At 44.5% G+C, this 23,334-nt stretch overlaps 1 long non-coding RNA gene across 1 annotated transcript in view; it reads left to right on the top strand.

Moving 5' to 3' along the window:
* LOC140485512 (uncharacterized) overlaps window positions 1-19,047 on the top strand; it is a 48,811-nt gene extending 29,764 nt beyond the window's left edge. The window contains exon 4 of the long non-coding RNA XR_011962378.1: window positions 18,852-19,047. This is a non-coding gene — a long non-coding RNA (uncharacterized lncRNA). The remainder of the gene's footprint in view (window positions 1-18,851) is intronic.
* The last annotated feature ends 4,287 nt before the right edge of the window (window positions 19,048-23,334 follow it).

The raw sequence follows: 23,334 nt of genomic DNA, 5'->3' as shown, positions 1-23,334 counted from the left end.
TCAGGCTTCATTATCACCATCTTGTCTGTAAATTCATTGTTCACACAACCCTCCCTGTGTTTGTCAGTTTCTCCATTGTCTGTTTCATCGATACCACTTCCCCTATCTCGATCAGCCCTAACAATCCTGCCTATCCCTGTAAGCTCCTCCTACCACTACGACTCTCCAAGTTTCTGCTTTTGCCTTGAATCCCGGGTTCTGTCACATCTCTCCTTAACTGAAGAAAAACAACTCCTCGGTTCCTTAAACAATCCTGGTCAGTGTAGTCTTTTCCAGACCTGAAAAACCTCCCTGTCTTTGTGACTTTTTTGAACTCCTACGACCTTCATGATCTCTGTAACCTTCCCCGTCATGACCACAAAAAAGCTCTGTACCTTCTTAACCTCCTCCAGCTGGTAGACTCCTCCTTGTCTCTGGGCACAAAGCAGAGTGATCCTGCTTCTCTCATAAATTAGTTTCTGCATTTCTAATGATGACTATGAACTCTTCCTGTTTCTAAAATGTACTCAGTCTCTGTAAACTCTGCTGGTCCCGAATGATGTAATTTCATTTGGTAACTACAAACCATTATACCTTTAATCTCCTCCAGACGCGACCACACAGTTTATTTCTATAACCTCTATGAGTGATAGAGTCATAGAGATGTACAAGCACGGAAACAGACCCTTCGGTCCAACCCGTCCATGCCAACCAGATATCCCAACCCAATCTAGTCCCACCTGCCAGCACCCGGCCCATATCCCTTCCCATTCATATACCCATCCAAATGCCTCTTAAATGTTGCAATTGTACCATCCTCCACCACATCCTCTGGCAGCTCATTCCATACACATACCGCCCTCTGCGTGAAAATGTTGCCCCTTAGGTCTCTTTTATATCTTTCCCCTCTCACCCTAAACCTATGCCCTCGAGTTCTAGACTCCCTGATCCCAGGGAAAAGACTTTGTCTATTTATCCTATCCTATCCATGCCCCTCATAATTTTGTAAACCTCTGTAAGGTCACCCCTCAGCTTCCGAAGCTCCAGGGAAAACCGCCCCAGCCTGTTCAGCCTCTCTCTGTAGCTCAAATCCTCCAATCCTGGCAACATCCTTGTAAATCTTTTCTGAACCATTTCAACTTTCATAACAATTCTTCCGATAGGAAGGAGACCAGAATTGCACAAAATATTCCAACAGTGGCCAAACCAATGTCCTGTACAGCCGCAACATGACCTCCCATCTCCTGTACTCAATACTCTGACCAATAAAGGAAAGCATACCAAATGCCACCTTCACTATCCTATCTACCTGCGACTCCACTTTCAAGGAGCTATGAACTTGCACTCCAAGGTCTCTTTGGTCAGCAACACTCCCTCGGACCTTACCATTACATGTATAAGTCCTGCTAAGACTTGCTTTCCCAAAATGCAGCACCTCGCATTTATCTGAATTAAACTCCATCTGCCAGTTAGCCCATTGGCCCATCTGTTGTAACCCTCCTCGCTGTCCACTACACCTCCAATTTTGGTGTCATCTGTAAACTTACTAACTATACCTCTTATGCTGTCATCCAAATCATTTCTGTAAATGACAAAAAGTAGAGAGCCCAGCACTGATCCTTGTGGCACTCCACTGGTCACAGGCCTCCAGTCTGAAAAACAACCCTCCACCACCACTCTCTGTCTTTTACCTTTGAGCCAGTTCTGTATCCAAATGGCTAGTTCTCCCTGTATTCCATGAGTTCTAACCTTGCTCATCAACCTCCCATGGGGAACCTTGTCGAATGCCTCACTGAAGTCAACATAGATCACATCTATCACTCTGCCCTCCTCAATATTCTTTGTTACTTCTTCAAAAAACTCAATCAAGTTTATGAGACATGATTTCCCACGCACAAAGCCCTGTCGACTATTCCTAATCAGTCCTTGCCTTTCCAAATACATGTGCATCTTGTCCCTCAGGATTCCCTCCAACAACTTGCCCACCACTGAGTTCAGGCTCACCAGTCTCTCGTTCCCTGGCTTGTCTTTACCACCCTTCTTAAACAGTGGCACCACTTTTGCCAACCTCCAGTCTTCTGGCACCTCACCTGTGACTATCAATGATACAAATACCTCAGCAAGAGGCCCAGCAATCACTTCTCTAGCTTCCCACAGAGTTCTCGGGTACGCCTGATCAGGTCCTGGGGATTTATCCACCTTTAACCGTTTCAAGACATCCAGTACTTTCTCCTCTGTAATCTGGACGTTTTGCAAGATGTCACCATCTATTTCCCTACAGTCAATATCTTCCATATCCTTTTTCACAGTAAATACTGATGCAAAATATTCATTTAATATCTCCCCCATCATCTGTGACTCCACACAAAGGCCGCCTTGCTGATCTTTGTGGGGCCCTATTCTCTCCCTAGTTACTCTTTTTTCCTTAATATATTTGTAAAACCCTTTGCAGTCTCCTTAATTCTATTTGTCAGACCTATCTCATGTCTGCGTTTTGCCCTTCTGATTTCCCTCTTAAGTATACTCCTACTTCCTTTATACCCTTCTAAGGATTCACTCGATCTATCCTGTCTATACCTGACATATGCTTCCTTCTTTTTCTGAACCAGACACTCAATTTCTTTAGTCATCCAGAATTCCCAATACTTGTCAACCTTCCCTTTCACCCTGACAGGAATATACTTTCTCTGGACTCTTGTTATCTCATTTCTGAAGGCTTCCCATTTTCCAGCCGTCCCTTTAGCTGCGAACATCTGCCTCCAATCAGCTTTCAAAAGATCTTGCCTTATACTGTCAAAATTAGCCTTTCACCAATTTGGAACATCAACTTTTAGATCTGGTCTATCCTTTTCCATCACTATTTTAAAACAAATAGAATTATGGTCGCTGGCCCCAAAGTGCTCCCCCACTGACACCTCACTCACCTGCCCTGCCTTATTTCCTAACAGTAGGTCAGGTTTTGCACCTTCTCCAGTAGGTACATCCACATACTGAATCAGAAAATTGTCTTGTACACACTTAAGAAATTCCTCTCCATCTAAAGCTTTAACACTATGTCAGTCCCAGTCAATGTTTGGAAAGTTAAAATCCCCTACCATACCTACCCTCCTATTCTTACAGATAGCTGAGATCTCCTTACAAGTTTGTTTGGCAATTTCCCTTTGACTATTGGGGGGGTATGTAATACAATCCTAATAAGGTGATCATCCCTTTCTTATTTCTCAGTTCCACCCAAATAACTTCCCTGGATGTATTTCTGGGAATATCCTCCCTCAGCACAGCTGTAATGCTATCCCTTATCAAAAATGTAATTCCCTCTCCTCTTTTGCCTCCCTTTCTATCCTTCCTGTAGCATTTGTATCCTATAACATAACGCTGCCAGCCCTGCCCATCCCTGAGCGATGTTTCTGAAATTGCTATGAGATCCCAATCCCATGTTCCTAACCATGCCCTGAGTTAATCTGCCTTCCCTGTTCGGCCCCTTGCATTGAAATAAATGCAGTTTAATGTATTAGTCTTACCTTGTCCCTGTCTGTCCTGACTGTTTGACTCCCTTCTGTTCTCAGCTGGACCCGTCTCAGATCGAGCTCCCAAAATCCTCCCTGTGATTGTTACCACGGCCCATCCCTGCATTCTCCAAATCCCTGTATATTCCTCCCATTCCTCAAACTTGCCCTGTATCTGTCACCTGTCCCAGCTTCCACAACCCTCCCTATCTCTGTAAGACACCACCACACCCCACACCCCTGTCCCAGTTACTACAGCCCGCTGTATCACTAAATGCCAGTAGTCACTATAATATCAGAGTAAGGTGTGAAAGCAGGAATATTGTACTGGGGTAATGATCAGTCGTGATCATATTGAATGGTGGGACTGACTCTGTGGTCAAATGGCTGATACCTGCTTTTCTTTCCTGTGCTTCTCTATAAACTTACTATCTATATAACCTCCTTCAGTCCCCACAGCCCTCCCTCTCTCCATAAACTCCTTCAGTCCCCACGACTCTTCCTATCCATGTAATCTGAATCATTCCCCACAAACCTCCCTAACTCCATAACCTCCAAAAGGCCCCACGACCCTCCCTATCTCCATAATCTCATCCTGACCCAACAACCCTCCCGTTCAGAGTAATCTCCTTCAATCCCCATGATCCTCCTGATCTGTGCAACCTCCTTCAGGCCCAACAGCCCTGCAGATCTCTTTGGCCCCTTTCAGACCCCACAGCACTCCCTATCTCCATAAAGTTCTTCAGTCACCACTGCACTCTCTGTATCCATAATCTCATACAGTCCCCACATCACTCCCTATCTCCATAATGTCCTTCACTCCCCACGACCCTCCTTATTTCGAAAACATCTATTACCTGTTGAACCTGTAAGCTACCTTTTTCAGATTGATAAACACGAACTCCCATAACCCTTTCTGCTGCCAGTCTGAAAGCAAACAATGTTAACCTGACAGTAGGTCGGGAGCTGAAATATGTTTGAAAGGATATGTCAATGAACAATAACTGGACCCTTATAAATGCTTTTAAGAAAAAGAGAATGTGTTTTTGAATCTGTTGGATTTTATTTTTATTGGTGAGAATATAAATGGTAGAATAGATACGGGTGTAGGGGTGGTTGTACCGAGGATACGGTTCATTTGAATTTTCAGAAACCTTTATACCAGTTTCAATAAGGGCTAAAGAGTAACATTGGTAGAGAATAGGGCACCTTAACTGTCAGGAGGTGGGTGAGATATTAGACAAAATAGTGTTGTCAATATTTACTGTGGAGAAAGACATGGAAGCTCGGGAACGTGGGGAAATAAATAGTGATGTCTTGGAAAGAATCCTCAACAGAGAAGAGAAAGTGCTGGAATCTTAAAACAAATAAAGGTAGATCAATCCTCAGTCGCTTATTAGGTCGATCCTAGAATATTGTGGGATTCTGGGGAAGAGATTGCAGTATCCCTTACAGAGATATTTATATTATCAACAGACACAATGAGTTACCTGAAGACTGGAGGGTGGCTGATGCTGTTCCATCATTTAAAGGCTGCAGGGAGCAGCCAGGAAATCACAGCCCAGTGAGCCCAGTGCTGGGTAAGTTGTTGGAGGAGATTCTGAGAGAAAGGAGCTACATAAATTTGGAAAGGCAAGGGCTGATTAGAGATAGTCAGCATGGCTTTGTGTGTGGAAAACCATGTTTCACAAATCGGATTGACTCTTCGAGGAGTTGGCTAAGAAATAGATGAAGGCAGAGCACTCAGCATTGTCTCCATGAACTTCAGCAAAACATTTGATAATTTTCCAAGGGATGTAGAACATCTAGTCAAGAGTAAGAAGGAAGCTTTCTTATGTTTGAGGAACCAAGGATCAGAAGCAGGGCTCTAGAGAGTTACATGGGGCAGCACGGTGGCTCAGTGGTTAGCACTGCTGCCTCACAGCACTAGGGACGCGATTTCAATTCCAGCCCCAGGCGACTGTCTGTGTGGAGTTTGCACATTCTGTCCATGTCTGTGTGGGTTTCCGACAGGTGCTCCGGTTTCCACCCACAGCCCAAAGATGTGCAGGTTAGGTGAATCAGCCATGCGTTGTTCAAGAAAGGGAATAGAGATAATCCTGGGAATCACAGACCTGTCAGTCTCCTGTCTGTGATGTGCAGATTGTTGGAGAGGACTCTGGGAGACAGGATTTATGATTCCTTGGAAAACCATAGTTTGATTAGAGGAAGTCATCATGACTTTGTAAGGGACAGGTCATGCCTCACAAATCTTATTGAATCCTTTGAGAATGTGGCAAAACACATTTACGGCTCATTGAGAAAGTACAGAGCATGGGATACAGGGAAACCTGCCTGTCTGGATACAGAATTCCTGGCCCATAGAAGACAGAGGATGATGACAGATGGAAATCATTCAGCCTGGAGCTCAGTGACCAGTGGTTTGCTGCAGGGAGAGGTCAAAAAATCTCTGCTCTTTGTGATTTTATGAATGACTTGGATGTGTGAGTGGAAGAGTGGGTAAGTAAGTTTGCCAATGACACGAAGGTTGGTGGAATGGTGAATAGTGTGGATGTCTGCTGGAGGTTGCAATGGGACATTGACAGGATGTAGAGCTGGGCTGAGAAGTGGCAGATGAAGTCAAGTCTGGAAAAGTGTGAAGTGCTCCATTTTAGAAGGTGAGACTTGAATGCAGAATACAGGGGTAAAGGCAGAATGCTGAATAGTGTGGAGGAACAGATGGATCTTGGATTTCATGGCCAGAGATCCATCAAATGTGCCACCAAGCTGATAGTGTTGTTAAGAAAGAATATGTTGTATTGGCTTTCATTAGCTGGGGGAATTGAGTTTTAAAGCCATGAGGTTATGCTGCAGCTCTATACAGCCCTGTTTAGATCCCAATTAGAATATTGTGTTCAGTTTTGGTCCCTTCATTACAGGAATGATGTGGAAGCTTTAGAGAGGGTAAAGAGGTGATTTACCAGGATGCTACCTGGACTGGAGGGCATGTCTTATGAAGAAAGGTTGAGGGAGCTAAGGATTTTCTCATTGGAGTGAAGAAGAGTGTGGTGTGATTTGGTAGAGGTGAACAAGATGGTGTGAGGCAAAGATAGAGTGAACAGTGAGAGACCTCTTTATCCCATGGCATACATGGTACAAGGGGGCATAATTGTAAGGTGATTGGAGGATGGGTAAGGGGAGATTTCAGATGTAGGTTCTTCACACAGAGAGTGGTGGGTGGGTGTAACGGGACATTTTAACAGACTCTTGGATGGGCAAAATGAAGGGTAGTAAGTCAGTTTGATCTTACAGTCGGGTAAAAGATGGGCATGGCATCATGGCCGAAGGGTCTTGTGCTGTACTGTTCTGTGTTCTACATTCTGTATGGTAAACTGGGTAATAAACTCCGATCAATGTAAAAGGATATGGCATTCAGGAGGAGCTAGTCAACTGGATACCAAATTGGGCTTGATGGTAGGAGACAGAGGGTGATGGCAGACATGTTGCCTTTCTGATTGGAGACATGTGACCAGTGGTGGAGTGGGTCCCCTGTTGTTTGTCATTTGGATAAATGGTTTGGATGGGAATATTGGTTTTGTGGTAAGTTTTTTGAGTGACACTGAAATTGTTGGTAAAGTGGACAGTGAAGAAAGTTATCTATGATACAATAGGACGAATAGTACACTGGGATAATGGGCTGAAGAATCGCATATTAAAGTTTAATTAGATAAATGTGAGGTGTTCCATTTTGGTGAAACAAACCAGGGTGGGGCCTGTACAGTTAATGTTCGGGCCCTGGGTAGTGTTGTCAGTCAGAGACACAGGGATGCAGGTAGACAGTTCTTTGTAAGTGGTGTCACAGGTAGACAGGTTGGTGAAGCAGGCGTTTGGGATGGTTACCTTCTATGGGCAGAGCATTGAGAGTAGAAGTTGGGATGTCATGTTGTGGCTGTACAGGACATTGATGAGGCCACCATAAAAGCATTGTTGACCAGTAGGAAGTACTCATCTGGCTCACTTACGTCCTTTAGAGAAGAACATCTGACATTCTAACCTGGTCTGGCCTGCACGTGACACCAGACCCACAGCAATATGGCTGACTCTGTGCTATACTCTGGGTAATTAGCAGTGGGGCAAAGAATGTTGGTCAAATCAGTGACATTCTCATTCCATGAATGAATAAATAATAATACATATATCACTCCCTATCTCTGCAAACACCTCCAGCTGCAGCAATCTGTACTAGCTTTGTAACACCGTTCAGGCCCTGACCACTCTCTGTAACTCTCTCACCACCTCCAGCACCTTCACCTCTCCATCTTCGTATCGTGTCAATAAACCTTGGCAACGATTCCCCTTCCCATTGCCCCCCTCCTGCTAGCAGACCCATTGCAATCCCTTTAAAACTTACTCTACAACTCTCTCTCACTTCAGGATTTTAAGTACTTTGTGGTGATCTTCACAGCCTCATAATCGAATATGATCCATTTTGTCCTGAGTGAGGGACTGGTGGGGATTTCTTGCTGAGTTTTTATCTGTTTCAGTGGAATGTCCTTTTGTTGAGTATTTTACACTGTTCCTTCAAATATTTTCCACTGTTCATTTCCAGACACACATTTCAGTCTGTTTAACCTGTTTATCTTGGTCAGTTCTCCTCTCCAACTCATGTAACTGGCTACTTTTGTTTCTAGTTGTAGCTTGTCCTTTCTGTGTTTCACTTTAAAACTTTATATTTCTTTAAACTGGACTTTATCACAATTTCCCAGAGGATCTCTCCAGGTGTCATTACTCATTCAGTAAGTTTTATCACGCAACAGTCTCTCTGAGACAGTTACGTCCCTCGCCAGTTGCACAATGTGTTATTCTAAGAAACACTGAAAAAAATTCTTTGAACTCCTCTTCCAATATCACTGTTGTCAGTGTGATTGTCCCAGACTTTGCGAATATTGAAGTTTCACGAAATGTTCACCATGCATTTATTAAAAATAGCAATGAATTCCTATTTATTGCAGTAACGAGCCATGAAATGCTGTTCGGCGCATAAAACTGGTTCTGCTGTGTGTCCTCGGCAAGTAGTAGCCAGAATTTACATTCAGACAGACTCTACTTCATGATCTGATGCCAAATGCTTTCTCTGTAATGCCTTTGTTACCCATTATTGTTAGCGTCGTCCATTTTGCCTGAATTTGCACAACGTTGTGATCTATTGAATATTTATATTTAGTTTAGTTTACTTACTTTAGTTTACTTACAATGTGGAAACAGGCCCTTCGGCCCATCAAGTCCACACCGACCCGCCGAAGCGTAATCCACCCATACCCCTACATTTACCCCTTTACCTGAAACTACGGGCAATTTAGCATGGCCAATGCACCTAACCTGCACATCTTTGGACTGTGGGAGGAAACCGGAGCACCCGGAGGAAACCAACGCAGACACGGGGAGAATGTGCAAATGATGTTCCACCTTTTGTTCCCCCTGTAACCACATCTCTCTGGTGTCTAAATCTCTTTTATCTCTGTGTCACAAATCCATCTACCTTGTTGCAGAGTCTTTGTCCATTAATGAAAAAACATAATTTACTCGTTCCCACAATTTCCTGTCACAAATCAATTTGCTGATCTACAGTTTTAGTTAAACTTTGTCCCATCCTGTTCCTTTCTGTTGTCTTCGGTCACAATCCCACGCTGCTCTGATGCTTCACGTTTTCTCTTTGGATTTGGAAAGCTGCTTTCACCTGAAGCCTGTCCCTGCATCCTCTCTCAGTTTAAAGCCCTGTCCATTAATCCAACAACGTGATTGGCCAGGACATTGTTCCACTGGGACCAATCTGAATGGATTTTTTAAAAAATCAGGTATGGGATGTGGGTGTCTCTCGCTGACTAGCCTTTATTGCCCATCCCTTGCTGTCCTTGAGCTAAGCAGCTGGCTCACCCATTTCACAGGGTCATTGAGAGGCAAACACTTTGCTGTGGGGATGTCGTGCAGACCACATGAGATTGAACTGTTGTCTTTCTCTGAAGGTCAAGTGTTTGGATTTTTATCAATACTTATTTATGGATTGTTAATTCCAATTTTTAAAACATATATTCATTTAAAATTCCACATGGTTAGAAGTTAGAAAGAAGGGGATGGTCATTTTGTTGGGACTGTATTGTAGACTGTTATAGACCCAACAGATACCAGAGGAGCAGCTGTGTAGAGAGATTGCAGATAACTCTAGGAATTATAGAGGAGTGCAGGCTGGAGATTTTAATATTCCCTGTATTGACTGGGCCACCTCGAGTATAAAAAGACCTGGACGGAGGGCAATTTTTCAAATGTGTCCAAGGAAGGTTCCTAAATCAATATGCAGAGGGCCCTACTCTACTCAGGCGGGTGCAACACTTGAACTCCCCTCAGAAAATGAGGTCGGGCAATTGACAGAACTGTCATTCAGAGAGCACTTTGGGTCCAGTGCCCACAACTGTCTTCGTTTTAACATAGTTATGGAAAATGATCAGTAGGTCCACAGATTGAAGAGGAATACTGGAACAGGGCCAGGTTTGGGGCCATTCTGCAGGATCTGGCAGGCGTCAATGCCGTGAGTTTAAAATTGCACAACGCCAAGTTATAATCCAACTCGCTTTGGAAGCGCTGGTGATCACTGTAACAGATGAAAGGCTTAAACTAAATTTGTTTGATATTATATTCCATGGCACTGCCATCCTGTTGCTATAAATTCTGTACCTTAGGATTGTGCTCCACAACCACCTGATGAAGAAGCAGTGTTCTGAAATCTAGTGCTTTCAAATAAACTGGTTGGACTGGAACCGAGTGTCGGGTGATTTTTAACTTAGTACACCCCCAGTCCGACACCGGCACCTCCACATTATGATTCTAATCGATTGGGTGAGTCTGTTTGAAGGAAAAGGAACAACTGGCAAATGGGAGGCTTTTCAAAGTGTGATCTCCAGAATCCAGGACCAGTATGACCCATTGGGTTAAAGGGAAAAGCTGGCAGGATTAGGGATCCTTGGCTGATGAGGGATAATAAGGCTCTGGTCTTGAAATGAAGGCCGCATACATTGGGTTTACGATTTCCGTATCTACATATTCTTAAAGACACGATCAATCTGTGGAGACCCTACAATCCTCTCAGTCCCTGTAACACTCCCAATCTGCAGAAGTCATTCCAATGTCTGTGACTCTTTCAATACAGTTCCTACAAGACCCACTATCTATGTGATATCTTTTCATTGCCAGCACCCACCCTTTCAATGTAAGCTCCTCCAGTGTCTCCATCCATCTACTCATTTCCACAATCTTCTCCAGCTCTTCCATGTGTAAACATCACCCTCCCCTCCAACCCTTCCCACTCTGACCAAACTGGAGGAGGTTACTAATGCTTCCTAATCTGTGAAACTGTCTCCAACCAAAATTGCTGTCTTTATCACTTGGAGAATCTGTCTGATTCCGCACCCTCTTTATCTAAATAACCTGCAGAACCTAAGCCTTCCTGTGTCTATAAACCTCTTCAGTCACGACTACCCTCCATACGTCTATTTGTTTTTCCAATCTGTACAACCCACTTTATCTCTGTTATCAGCTCCATTCACCTGAAACATTCCTGTCTGTGTAAAACACCCCATCCGACCAACATTCTTATCCCTGTAAACTGTTCCATTCCTCCCAACCTCCCCATCTCCATGAACTCCTGTCGGCCCGACAGCTCTCCACATTTCTGTAACCTCCTGTGGCTCTATGCTCCTCCCTCCCTGTGAAAGCCCCTCCAGTCCCCACAATTCTCCCAGTCTGGGTCATCTGCTCCAGATCAGACCATTGCTGCCTCTGTTACCTCATACAACTTTAGCAACGCCTCGTATTTGTGTCACTTTATTCAGATCACATCCTCTCCCGCTTCCGGAAACCTCTTGCTGCCATCATAACCCTTGCTATTTAGAACATGGAATAGCACATTCCAGTTAAGCCCTTCCGCCCTCAATATTGTGCTGACCTTTTATCCTACTCTAAAGATGAAACAAACCTACATACCTTACATATTACTATCATTGATGTGCCTATTCAAGAGTTTTTTAGATGTCTGGAATGTGTCTGAATCTACTACCACGGCTGGCAGTCCATTCCACGCACCCACCACACTCTGTGTAACTAACGTACCAGTCCCTTCCATGCCGACAGGACATCCCAACCCAATCTAGTCCTACATGCCAACACCTGGCCCATATCCCTCTGATATCTAAGCTAAACCTTCCGCCAATTCCCTTAAACTTATGTCCCCTTGTGATAGCCATTTTGCCGTGGGAAGTAGTCTCTCGTTATCCACTCTATTTATGCCTCTCATTCCCTTGTAAACCTCTAACAAGTCACCATTCTTCCTCCGTCACTCTGATCAGAAAAGCCCTAGCTTCCACAATCTACCTTCTATGGGCATGCCCTCCAGTCCAGGCAGCATCCTGCTAAATCTCCTCTGCACTGTCTTTAAAGCTTCCACATCCTCCCTACAATGAAGTGAACAGAACTGTTCACAATATTTGAAGTGTGGTCTAACTGGGGTTCTGTAGAGCTGCAGCAAAGTCTCACATCTGTTAAATTCAATCCCCCTGCTAATGAAAGCCAACACACCATTCGCCTTCTTAACAGCCTGTCAACTTGGGTGGTAACCTGAGAGACACAGGATCCCTTTGTTCCTGCACGCTGCTAAGAATCCTGTCTTTAACTACGTAAAGGTTTTCTGCAGAATACTCCAATCTAAAACTATCCCTATCTTTGTAAGTTCCTCCAGTCCCTACAACACTCATAAACTGTGAAACCTCCTCAAGTCCATATATTCCTAATGTCTGCAAAATCCTCCCGTCCTGATGTCCCTCCATACCTCTGTAACCCCCACCATCCTCCAGTGCTCTTCTGGGGAACATTGCAGAGGAAGGAGGAGTTGGAGAGTCTGGGCCATGTTCCGAGGTATGAAGGGCTGCAGAACCTGGATGATGGTACAAATGTCGGAAAGGACATGGGACTTGCAGAAAGTTAGAGGTTCCTGGATTCATTCAACCTGCAGGATGGGACAGGGGATGGCTTGTGGAACCTGGAGGATATTATTATTTGAACCACAGGTAATTTTTGATTGGACTATTCAGTCAATCTTACAGTCATAGAGATGTACAGCATGGAAACAGACCCTTCATTCCAAACCAGCCATGCCGACAGGGTATTCCAACCCAATCTAGTCCCACCTGCCAGTACCTGGCCTATCTCCCTCCAAATCCTTTCTAATCATATATCCATCCAAATGCTTCTTAAATGTTGCAATTGTACCATCTGTAAGATTGGCTGAAAGATCCAATCAAACATTACCTGTGGTTCAAATCATAACATCCTCCAGGTTCCACAACCCATTCATGGTCCCATCCTGCAGATCAGATATCCCAACCCAATGTAGTCCCACCTGCAAGCACCCGGCCCATCTCCCTCTAAACCCTTCCTATTCATATACCCATCCAGATGCCTTTTAACTGTTGCAGTTGTACTAGCCTCCACCACTTCCTCTGGCAGCTCATTCCATATATGTATTATCCTCTGCGTGAAAACTTTGCCCCTTTTTATCTTTTATATCTTTCTACTCTCACCCTAAACCTCACCCTATAATTCTGGACTCGCACACCCCAGGAGAAAGACTTTGTCTCTTTACCCTATCCATGTCCCTCTTGATTTTATAAACCTCTATGAGGTCACCCTCAGCCTCTGACTCTCCAGGAAAAACAACCATCACCTGTTCAAACTCTCCCTATAGCTCATCCCTGGCAACGTTGTTGTAAATCTTTTCTGGACCCTTTCAAGTTTCACAAAATCCTTCCGATTGGAAGTAGAAGAGAGTTGCATGCAGCATTCCAAAACTGGCCCAACCACTGTCTTGTACAGCCGCAACATGACCTCCCAACTCCTGTACTCAATACTCTGACCAATAAAAGAATGTATACCAAGCGCCTTCTTCGCTACCCTAACTACCTGTGACTCTACTGTCAAGGAACTCTGTATTTCATTTGAAAAATTGCATAGACAGGTAGAGTGGCCCGAGGTCTTCTGGGTAATGCTAGTTCTGTCTAAACTGGTAGGCAGAGCCAGTGAAGTATTTGCAGCGCTGTCTGATGAATGGTCGAGAGATAATGCACATCAAACAGGCTGTTTTAAGTGCTTATGGATTGCTTATGAAAGGGAAGCCACTACAATTCCCTTTACTGTGCCATCGCTATCTGTCAAAGCTCCTTCAGGTCTATATCCTCCAAATTGTTGAAACCTGCTCTCACCATTGAAACTCCCATTATTTCCTAACATTGTTGAGTCTCTAAAAGCTTCCCTATCAGGTTAATCTCCTCCACTGCATACAACACTCCTAGCATGTGTAATGTCTTCAATTCCTTCAGTTCCTATATACCTATGTATAGGTGTGCCTGCTTTGTGGCCATTGTATCCTCATTTATATCTGCAAAAGGCTCTGCTCACTATACCACATCCTATGCTCATAAGTGAATCTGGTCTCTCACAAGACTCTCTATCACTCTCTCCTCCAGTCTCTCCAAGCTTCCCTATCCCTGTCGTATCTTGCAGCATGCACACCACTCACCTTCTCTGACATACCTTCCAGTGCATAAATTCATCTCTCCTTCTAACTGTATCCAGTCTACAACTTCATCCCTGTCCGTGCAACATCCTCCAGTCCACACACTCCTCTCTATTGCGTTACCATTCTCCAGCTTATATCATCTTCCATGTGCTTGCACATTCTCCAGTCCATACTACCCACCCTTTCCCTATAATATTCTCCAGTCCATACCATCCTCCCTCTCACCGTGATTTTATCCAGATCCCACAATTGTTGTTAAATGTACGACATCCTGGAATCATGTGAATGTTTCTACACCCTGATCAACATAGTCCATGTAACGATCCACCGACCTACACACATCACTATCTCTGGAATCTAATCAAAGACGCTTTATCTCTCTAACTTCCTCCAAACAATAAAATGTTTTCTCCAACGAACATTCTGTAGCAACTGTAACTATGTTTAACACTGCAACATTGTTGCGCTACCAAACATCTCTTCCACTCTGTGACCTCTATCCATCCCTCAAAGGCCCTCACTCGGTGACACGCCATGCATTTGCAACAAGGCAGATGGAATGACAGCATTAACTGAAGGGAACAGATATGATCGAACTGTTATTGTGGAGGTGTGGCTGCAGCATGACCATCGCTGGGATGTGATTATTGAGGGGTTGTAGGGATTTAGGCAGGATCAGCAAAAAACCAAACAAGGTCCCGTTTTGTTGTGAAGAAAGGACGCAGTCAGTGCATTAGTGAGACAACCAATTTAATCTGGGAATCAAACTATAGAGTCATTTTGAATGGACAGCTTCCAAATAGCAAGAGAGATCTGGAAAATCAAATCACAATCCATGCTCGTTGGTAAGTTGGATACAATATTTTCTTGGTGATAGTAGACAGAGGCATGTGCAGTGGCCAATTTCTGATTGGACGTCTGTGGGCAATGCTGTTTCACAAGGATCAGTGCTGCGATGTCTGTGTGTAATTTATATCTGTGATTCAGATGAAAAGGTCAGCTGTTTGAGTGGTAATTTTGCAGACGACATTTGGAAAAGCATGTAATGATTAGGGATAGTTAGGGGAATTGTGGATAGTGAGGAAGAGTGTTCAAGGTTGCAGCAGTATGTAGATCAGCTGGAACGCTTTGCAGAGATGTGGCAAATTGAATTTCATCGGGACAGGTGTGAAGTGATGCATTTATGAAGTCAAATGGAAGAGAGAAGTGCACTAATTGACTAGTTGGAAACATTGATAAACAGAGAGACGTTGGAAGCAAATCCATAGCTCCCTAAAATTAACAACACAACAGGATGTGGTGGTCGAGGGGGAGTATGGTATGCTTACCTTTATTGGGCACCGTATTGAGTACAAACGTTTGCATGTCATGTTGTGACTGAATGAAGCTTCATTCAGCCATGTTTGGAAGGTTCCGTGTCGTTCTCATTGACATACCACAGGAAGGATGTGAAGGTTTTGGGGAGGTTGCAACAGAGGGTTGGCAGAATGTTACCTGTATGAGAATGTGTTTACTGTGAGGAGGTTGGACGCAGTTGGATTGTTTTGCGTGAGTATCGGAGACTGAGGGGTGACTGGGTACAGCATTAGGAAAGGTGTGAATAGTGTGGATCGTTGGAATCCTTCTTCCAATGTCGAAATATCAAATACTTGGGCGCCTCGGTTTAAGGTGAGAGTGAGAAGTTTTAAGTGAGATGAATGAGGCCAGTTGTCTTTACCGAGAGGGTCGAAGCTGCTCAGGAGGTGGGAGAGGTGGCAACGAGAGCAAACATTTGAAGGGCATTTAGACAGAAACATGAACAGGCAGAGAATAGAGGGATATCGCCCATGTGCAGGCAGATGGGATTAGTTTAGTATAGCATCATGGTCAGCACGGCCTATTACTCTGCTGTACTGTTCGACTCTCTAACTTAACGTCATCTAACCTGTCAAAGCCCCTCCAAATCCTAGATGTTTCATTCAATTTCTCTCCCATTCTTCAAAACCCCAATAGATTCAAGGTCAATCTACTCCACCTCTTCTCATTGGAAAATCCTGCCATCTCCAGGATCAGACGAGTGAACCTTCCCTGGTCTGCCTCCAATACAAGAATGTCTTTCCTTAGGGGATGCATACTGTTCATTGTAATCTAGGTGTGGTCTGACTTGTACCTTGCATCGTTTTAGCAAGGCCTCCCTATTTTTAGACTCCATTCCCTTTGTAATAAATGGCAACATTTGATTTGCCTTCTCTATGACCTGCTGATCCTGTAAGCTACCTGTTTCAGATTGATTCACAAGGATTCCCAAAACCCTTTGTGCAGTCAGTCTGAAACCAAACGGTGTGAGCCTGACAGTAAGTCGGGAACGTGCTGGAATGTGTTATAAAGAATATGACAATAAATGATAACTAGATACTTAGAAACAATGGGAGATGTATGATTTTATTTTTAAATCTGTAAAATTTAAATCTGGATTCTATATTTTGGTGTGACCGTAAATGCAGAATAGATAAGGGTGAGGGAGGCTAGTTGCGGTAGAGCGATATTTGAAATTTCAGAAGCATTTTGACAAGTTTCAACAGGGGCTAAAACTTAGCTTGTGAGAGAATAGGGCCCCTGAAAGGTCAATGAGGCTGTCTGTGTGGAATCACTGCTGATGGGGGAGATACTGAACCAATATTTTGTGTTCGGATTTACTACGGAGAAAGACATGGAAGCTCGGGAACTTAGGAAAATACATAGGGATGTCTTGAAAAGAGTTCACATTGGAGAACAGGAGGTGCTGAATGTCTTAAAATGCAAAAAGTTAGATAAAACCTTGGGACATGATCAGATATATCCCAGCGCCTTGTGAGAAGCGAGGGAGAAAATTGCAGGGCCCCTCCCAGAGATATTTGCATCATCAACAGCCACTATAGACCAGTGAGACTGATGCAGGGGTGGTAATTTGTTGGAGGAGATTCTGAGAGAAACGGTCGTCATGCCTTTGGAAAGGTAAGGACACATTAACGATCGTCAGCATGGCTTTGTGCATGGGAAATCATGCCTCAAATGTGAGTGTGGAGATAGACAAGTGAGAGATCAAAGCAGAGCAGCACACGATGTCCAGATGAACTTTATCAAGGCCTTTGACAAGGTTCTGCATGGCAGACTGGATAGTAAGTTTAGATCACACATAACCAGGGAGCGCTCACTAACTAGATACAAAACAGATTGATGGTAGGAGACAGAGCATGTTCATCGAGGGTTTCTGCTCAAACTGCAGGCCTGTGACCAATGGTGTGCCGTGGGGTTCGGTGCTTGGTCACTGTTGTGCATCATTTATTTAAACAGTTTGGATGATAATACAGGAGCCATGGTTAGCAACTTTGTGAGTGAGACTGAAATTGGTGATAATGTGGACAGTGAAGAGGGTTATCGAAGAGGACAATGGGATCAACAGTACTGCTGGACCAGTGAGGTTAGGAATAACAGGTGGAGAAATGCATAGTGTTGTATTGTGGTAAAGCAGACCAGGCTGGACTTGTACAATTAATGTTCGGGCCTTGGGTACTGTTGTCAATCAGTGACCCAGGGATGCAGGTACACAGTTTTTTGAAAGTAGCGTCACGGGTAGACAGGCTGGTGAAGCAGGCGTTTTGGAGGGTTACCCTTCATTGGGCAGAGCATTGAGAGTAGGAGTTGGGATGTCATGGTGTATCTGTACAGGATTGTTGATTATCTGGTAAAAATCAACTTGTTCACGTACGTCCTTTAGGGAGGGATATCTGACATTCTTACCTGGTCTGACTCGCATGTGACTCCAGTCCCACAGCAATATGGCTGACTCTGAGCTGCCTCTGGGAAATTGGCAGGAGGGCAATGTATGCTGGTACAACCGGTGACATCCTTAGGCCGTGAATGAATCAATAAAAAATACATATGTCCATCCCTCCCTTTGCAAACAGCTCTTGCTGCAGCAATCCGTACTGACTTTGTAACGTTGTTCAGGCCTTTGCCTCTCACTGTAACACTCTCACCACCTCCAGCACCTTCTATTCTCCCTGTTCCGCTACTCTGATTAAACACTGACAATATTTCCTCTTCCTACTGCACTCCTCCACATTTCTAAATGTTGGTTACTTCAGAATTGATCGGTTCTTTTTCATCTCTTAATCAAATCGGCCAAGACCGTCTGAAGTGGGAAGGAGCATTGGGAAGGTGTCGAGCACCTCGAGACTTTCTGTGGGGAAAATGGGAATCCAGGAGAAAACAGCACAAGGAGCGCGCTGTCATATCAACGCCCCACCCACCCCCTTTCCATGTCCACCTTCTGCCTCAAGTGTAACAGAGTCTGTGGAAGGCCACATCAGTCTGTACAGACAACTCCAGACTCCCCCACCCCCACTGAGAGTGGGAGAGAGTCAGCCTCGTCTGTAAGCCACTGCCAAAGAGATGATGAGATAGGAAGGTTGAATCCCCTCACAATTATCCCAGTGCCTTTGTTACAGATTCAAACAATTCCCTTTTAATACAGTGTCTAATAATGTGCTATCACTCAGTATCTCTCTGTGTGGTATCCCTCGCTGTTTCAGTCTATCTACTGCGTCTGTCAGCATTTCTGCCTCTTACAGATGGTCTGAGATCCTGAGTCAACAGAATTGTCCATTCCAGAGAGATGCAGCAGCACAGGCAAGGGATGCAGACTGGGATTATCGAGATCTCTGCTGGACTCAGCGCCACTCTGCATGAATTATCCTCATTGCATCAGTCTAATTTCCCATTCTGTCTATTTCTGTCTCATGCAGGTAATCAGGATGTTCCTAACTCCTGTCTCATCCATCACGTCATTGAAACTGGTTGGATAGCCAGCGACAGATGGAGAGGGAGAACTGGAGCCTTCAGTATTTCCTGCAGCCAGTAAGATCACTCACAGTGAACAGCACAGGGTGGAGGTAGTAGACTTCTATATTCGGACCTGGAAGACTGGACATAGATACAGAGCTGGATAAGGAACAACAACATTCTAGGCTTCATTTCCACCATCTTGTGAGGGTCCTGCTTTCGCCTCTTCTGTACTGGTCTTCAATGTGACAGCACAGAGAATCGCTTGCATCAATCCTGGCCCATGCTATTTTAGTGATCTCTGTAATATTCTCCAGTCCCGATAATCCTTCCTCTGTTTGGAATCTCCTCTAGTCCACATCATTCTCTGTGTCTCTGTCTCTGTCTCTGTCAGGTTCTCCAATCCCTAACACCCTAATCCCTAACCTTCTCCAGTAGATACTAAATTCCTTCATCCCTGTAAACCCTGACAGCCATGTCTATCCCTGTAAGCTCCTCCCACCAATACCACCTTCCTTGTCAATGTATTTGTCTTTAACCTCTCCATCCGTCCCTACCTATGTAATCTTCTCCGGCTCCTACAACCCTTCCTCAGCTGTGAAAAATTTGTAATCTCCTTATCCTTCTCCAATTCTTTGATCTTGACCTTATAAATTTCACCCTCATTCCCAACACCATACCCCTCGCGACCACAGGAACCTCTTTCAGTTTGTGCAATCCTCTCCACCTGTGTAACTGTCTCCAACCCATTAACCTGGCATTCTCCATTGCCTTCCTATCTATGTAGCCTCCAGAGCCTAGAAGCCTTCTTATATCTGTAAACGTCTTCAGTCACGACGACCTTCCATATCTCTGTTAGTGTACACAATACTCTCCTAGATGAAATAGCCCCCTGTCTGTGCCTCTCAGTCTGCCTGCCTCTTCCTATCTCCATCCATATCCCTATCTCCAGAATCTAATCCAGCTCCCTCGATCTCTGTAAATTCTTCCAATGCCCAAACACCTTTGTCCCACAGATATTCTTGCCCAGATGTAACTCTGTTTAACTCGAAATCCTCGAGACCCTGTAAGCCTCCCTATCTCTGTAACCTCTCCCCATCCGTTCAAACACTCAGTACTGAGGAATGACTCCCTGTATTCACCATAAGGCAGAAGTAATGACAGTGAACAGATATGATGGAACTGTCAATCCGGAGATGTAGCTGCAGAATGATCATCGCTGGGAAGGGAATACTGAAGGGTTGTTTGGATAGAGTCATAGAGTCAGAGAGATGTACATCATGGAAACCAACCCTTCAGTCCAACCCATCCACGCAGTGCAGATATCCCAACCCAATCCAGTCCCAATATGCAGACTAGGCAAAAAGCCAACAAGTTATGAAGGAAGCATGAGGTTAATGCATTAATGAGACAGTCATGTAGATCTGAATATGAAAATTAGGGCTGAGAATAAGCAAGTAGCAGCAACCGTTATCAGGAATTCTTTTGTAGGCACCAAACAGTGATGGGAATGTCAATATGGTTACAGTCGGGACACTGAATGTACTTATGGCAAGGGCAGTACAGTAACTGTGTGAGACAGTGGTTTCCATGCCGACTGATGCAGCAACGAGCCTGTTGGATTATATTTGTTGGTGTGAATATAAATGGCAGAATTGTACGTGCGTAGGAGGGGTGTACTGGTATAGAGGATATGGTATATTTGAATTATCATAAGCCTTTATGCAAGTTTCAAAAAGGGCTAAAGAGTAACTTGGTAGAGAATAGGGCCCCTTAAGATCAATAAGGTCGCCTATGTGTAGAACCAGAGGAAATGGGTGAGATATTCGACAAAATAGTCTTGTCAGCATTTACTGTGGAGAAAGACATGGAAGCTCGGGAAATTGGGGAAATAAATAGCGATATCTTGGAAAGAATCCTCACCAGAGAAGAGAAAGTGTTGGAATCTTAAAACAAATAAAGGTAGATCAATCCTCAGTAGGTCATTAGGTCAATCCTAGAATATTGTGGGAAGCTAGGGAAGAGATTGCAGTATCCCTTACAGAGATATGTATAATATCAACAGGCACAGTAAGATGTTGGAAGACTGGAGGTTGGCTAATGCTGTTCCATCACTGAAGGACTGCAGGGAAAAGCCAGGAAATTACAGCCCCATGAGCCCAGTGATGGTGAAGTTGTTGGAGGAGATTCTGAGAGAAAGGAGCTCCTTACATTTACAAAGGCAAGGGCTGATTTGAGGTGGTCAGCATGGCTTGGTGCATGGAAAACCACGTTTCACAAACCGGATTGACTCTTCGAAGAGGTGGTCAATGATAGATGAAGGCAGAGTCGTCAACGTTGTCCACATGGACTTTAGCATCTAGTCAAGAGGAAGAAGGAAGCTTACTTAAGGTCGAGGAAGCAAGGATCAGACAGGGCTCCAGAGAGTTACATTGGATGGCACGGTGTCTCAGTGGTTAGCACTGCGACCTCATAGCACCACGGACTCCATTTCGATTACAGCCTCAGGCGACTGTCTGTGGGGTGTTTGCCCATTCTCCCTGTGGGTTTCCTCCAGGTGCTCCGGTTTCCCCCCCACAGGCCAAAGATGTGCCAGTTTGGTGGCTTAGCCATGCTAAATTACCCATAGTGTTTATGGATGGGTAGGTTTGGGGCATTCGTCAGGGCATGGAGATTAATAGGGTGGGGGAATGGGGCTGGGTTGGATACTGTTTGGAGGGTTGATATGGAGGTGTTGGGCCAAATGGCCCGTTTCCACACAGTAGGGATTCTCTGAAGGTACCAGGAAGGAACCGAGAGACGGACTTAGGGCAACTAGAAGGGGGCATGAAAAAGCATTGTTGGAAAGGATTAAGGAAAACCGTGAGGCATTCTCCACTTATGCGAGGAACAAGAACAAGGCCAGAGTGAGGATAAGGCCAATCTGGGATAGTGGAAGGAACTTGTGCCTGTAGTCACAGGAGGTAAGGGAGGTCCTTCTTGAATACTATGCCTCAGTATTCACTGCTGAGAACGGTCTTGACGTTTGTGAGGACAGCGTGAAACAGGCTGATGTATGTGAACAGATGGATGTTAAGAAGGAGGATGTGCTGAGAATTTTGTCAAAGATAAGGATAGTTAAGTCGCTGAACCAGACTGGATGCGTCGAAAGTTACTAGAGGAACCGATGGAGTGGATTACTGAGCACCTGGTGATGACCTTTGCAGCCTCACTGTCCACTGGAGTCGGACCAGATGATTGGAGGAAGGAAAATATTATTCCCTTGTTCAGGAAAGGGAATAGGGATAATCCTGGGAATTGCACACCTGTCAGTCTTATGTCTGTGGTGTGCAGATTATTGGATAAGTCTCTGGGAGACAGGATTTATTATTCCTTGGAAAATCATAGTTTGATCAGAGATAGTCAGCATGGTTTTGTAAGGGGCAGGTCATGCCTTACAAGTCTTATTGAATCTTTAGAGAATGTGACAAAACATCTTTATGGCTCATTCAGAAAGTACAGAGGCATGGGGTACAGGGAAACCTGTTTGTCTGGATACAGGATTACTGGCCCACAGAAGACAGACGGTGATGTCTGCCCTCCAGTGCCCTTCTGGGGAACATGGCAGAGGAGAGAAGATTTGAAGCGTCTGAGCCATATTACAGAGGTAGAATACTGGGAATTACAGATTTAGTCTAATGTTTGTGGTGTGCAGATTATTGGCGAGGACTCTAAAGAAAGGATTTATGACTACTTGGAAAGCTATAGTTAAATTAGAGACAGCATGGGTTTGTGAGGGGCAGGTCATGCCTCACAAACCTTATTGAGTTCTTTGAGGATATGACAGAATACGTTGATGGCTCATTCAGAAAAGAAGGATGATTGGGATACAGGGAAATCTGTCTGTGTGGATACAGGATTGAATGGCCCAGAGAAGACAGAGTGTGGCAGCAGATTGGCAGTATTAAGCCTGGAGCTCAGTGACCAGTGGGGTTCTGGAACAATCAGCTCTGGGACTCTGCTCTCTGTGATTTTTATAAATGACTTGGATGTGGATATTGGAGAGTGGGTTAGTAAGTTTGCCAATAACATGAAGGTTGGTGGAGTGGTGGGTAATGTGGAGGGCTGTTGTAGGTTGCAATGGGTCATTGACAGGACGCAGAGCTGGGCTGGAAGTGGCAGATGGAGTTCAATCTGGAAAAGTGTGAAGTGATTCATTCTGGAAGATCGATTCTGAATATAGAATACAGCGTTAAAAGGCAAAATACTTGGCATTGTGGAGGAAGAGAGAGATCATGGGGTCCATGTCCATAGATCCCTCAAAGTTGCCACGCACGTTGATAGGGTTGCTAAAAAGTCATGTGTTGTGTTGGCTCCCCTTAGAACGGGATTGATTTCAAGAGCTGTTGGGTTTTACTGCCTCTTTATTGCGACCTACTGAGACCACACTTGGAATATTGTGTTCAG

The sequence above is a fragment of the Chiloscyllium punctatum genome, chromosome 14 (assembly GCF_047496795.1).
Source record: "Chiloscyllium punctatum isolate Juve2018m chromosome 14, sChiPun1.3, whole genome shotgun sequence".
NCBI classification, from domain to species: Eukaryota; Metazoa; Chordata; class Chondrichthyes; order Orectolobiformes; family Hemiscylliidae; genus Chiloscyllium; species Chiloscyllium punctatum.
This window is presented reverse-complemented; position numbering and strand designations above follow the sequence as displayed.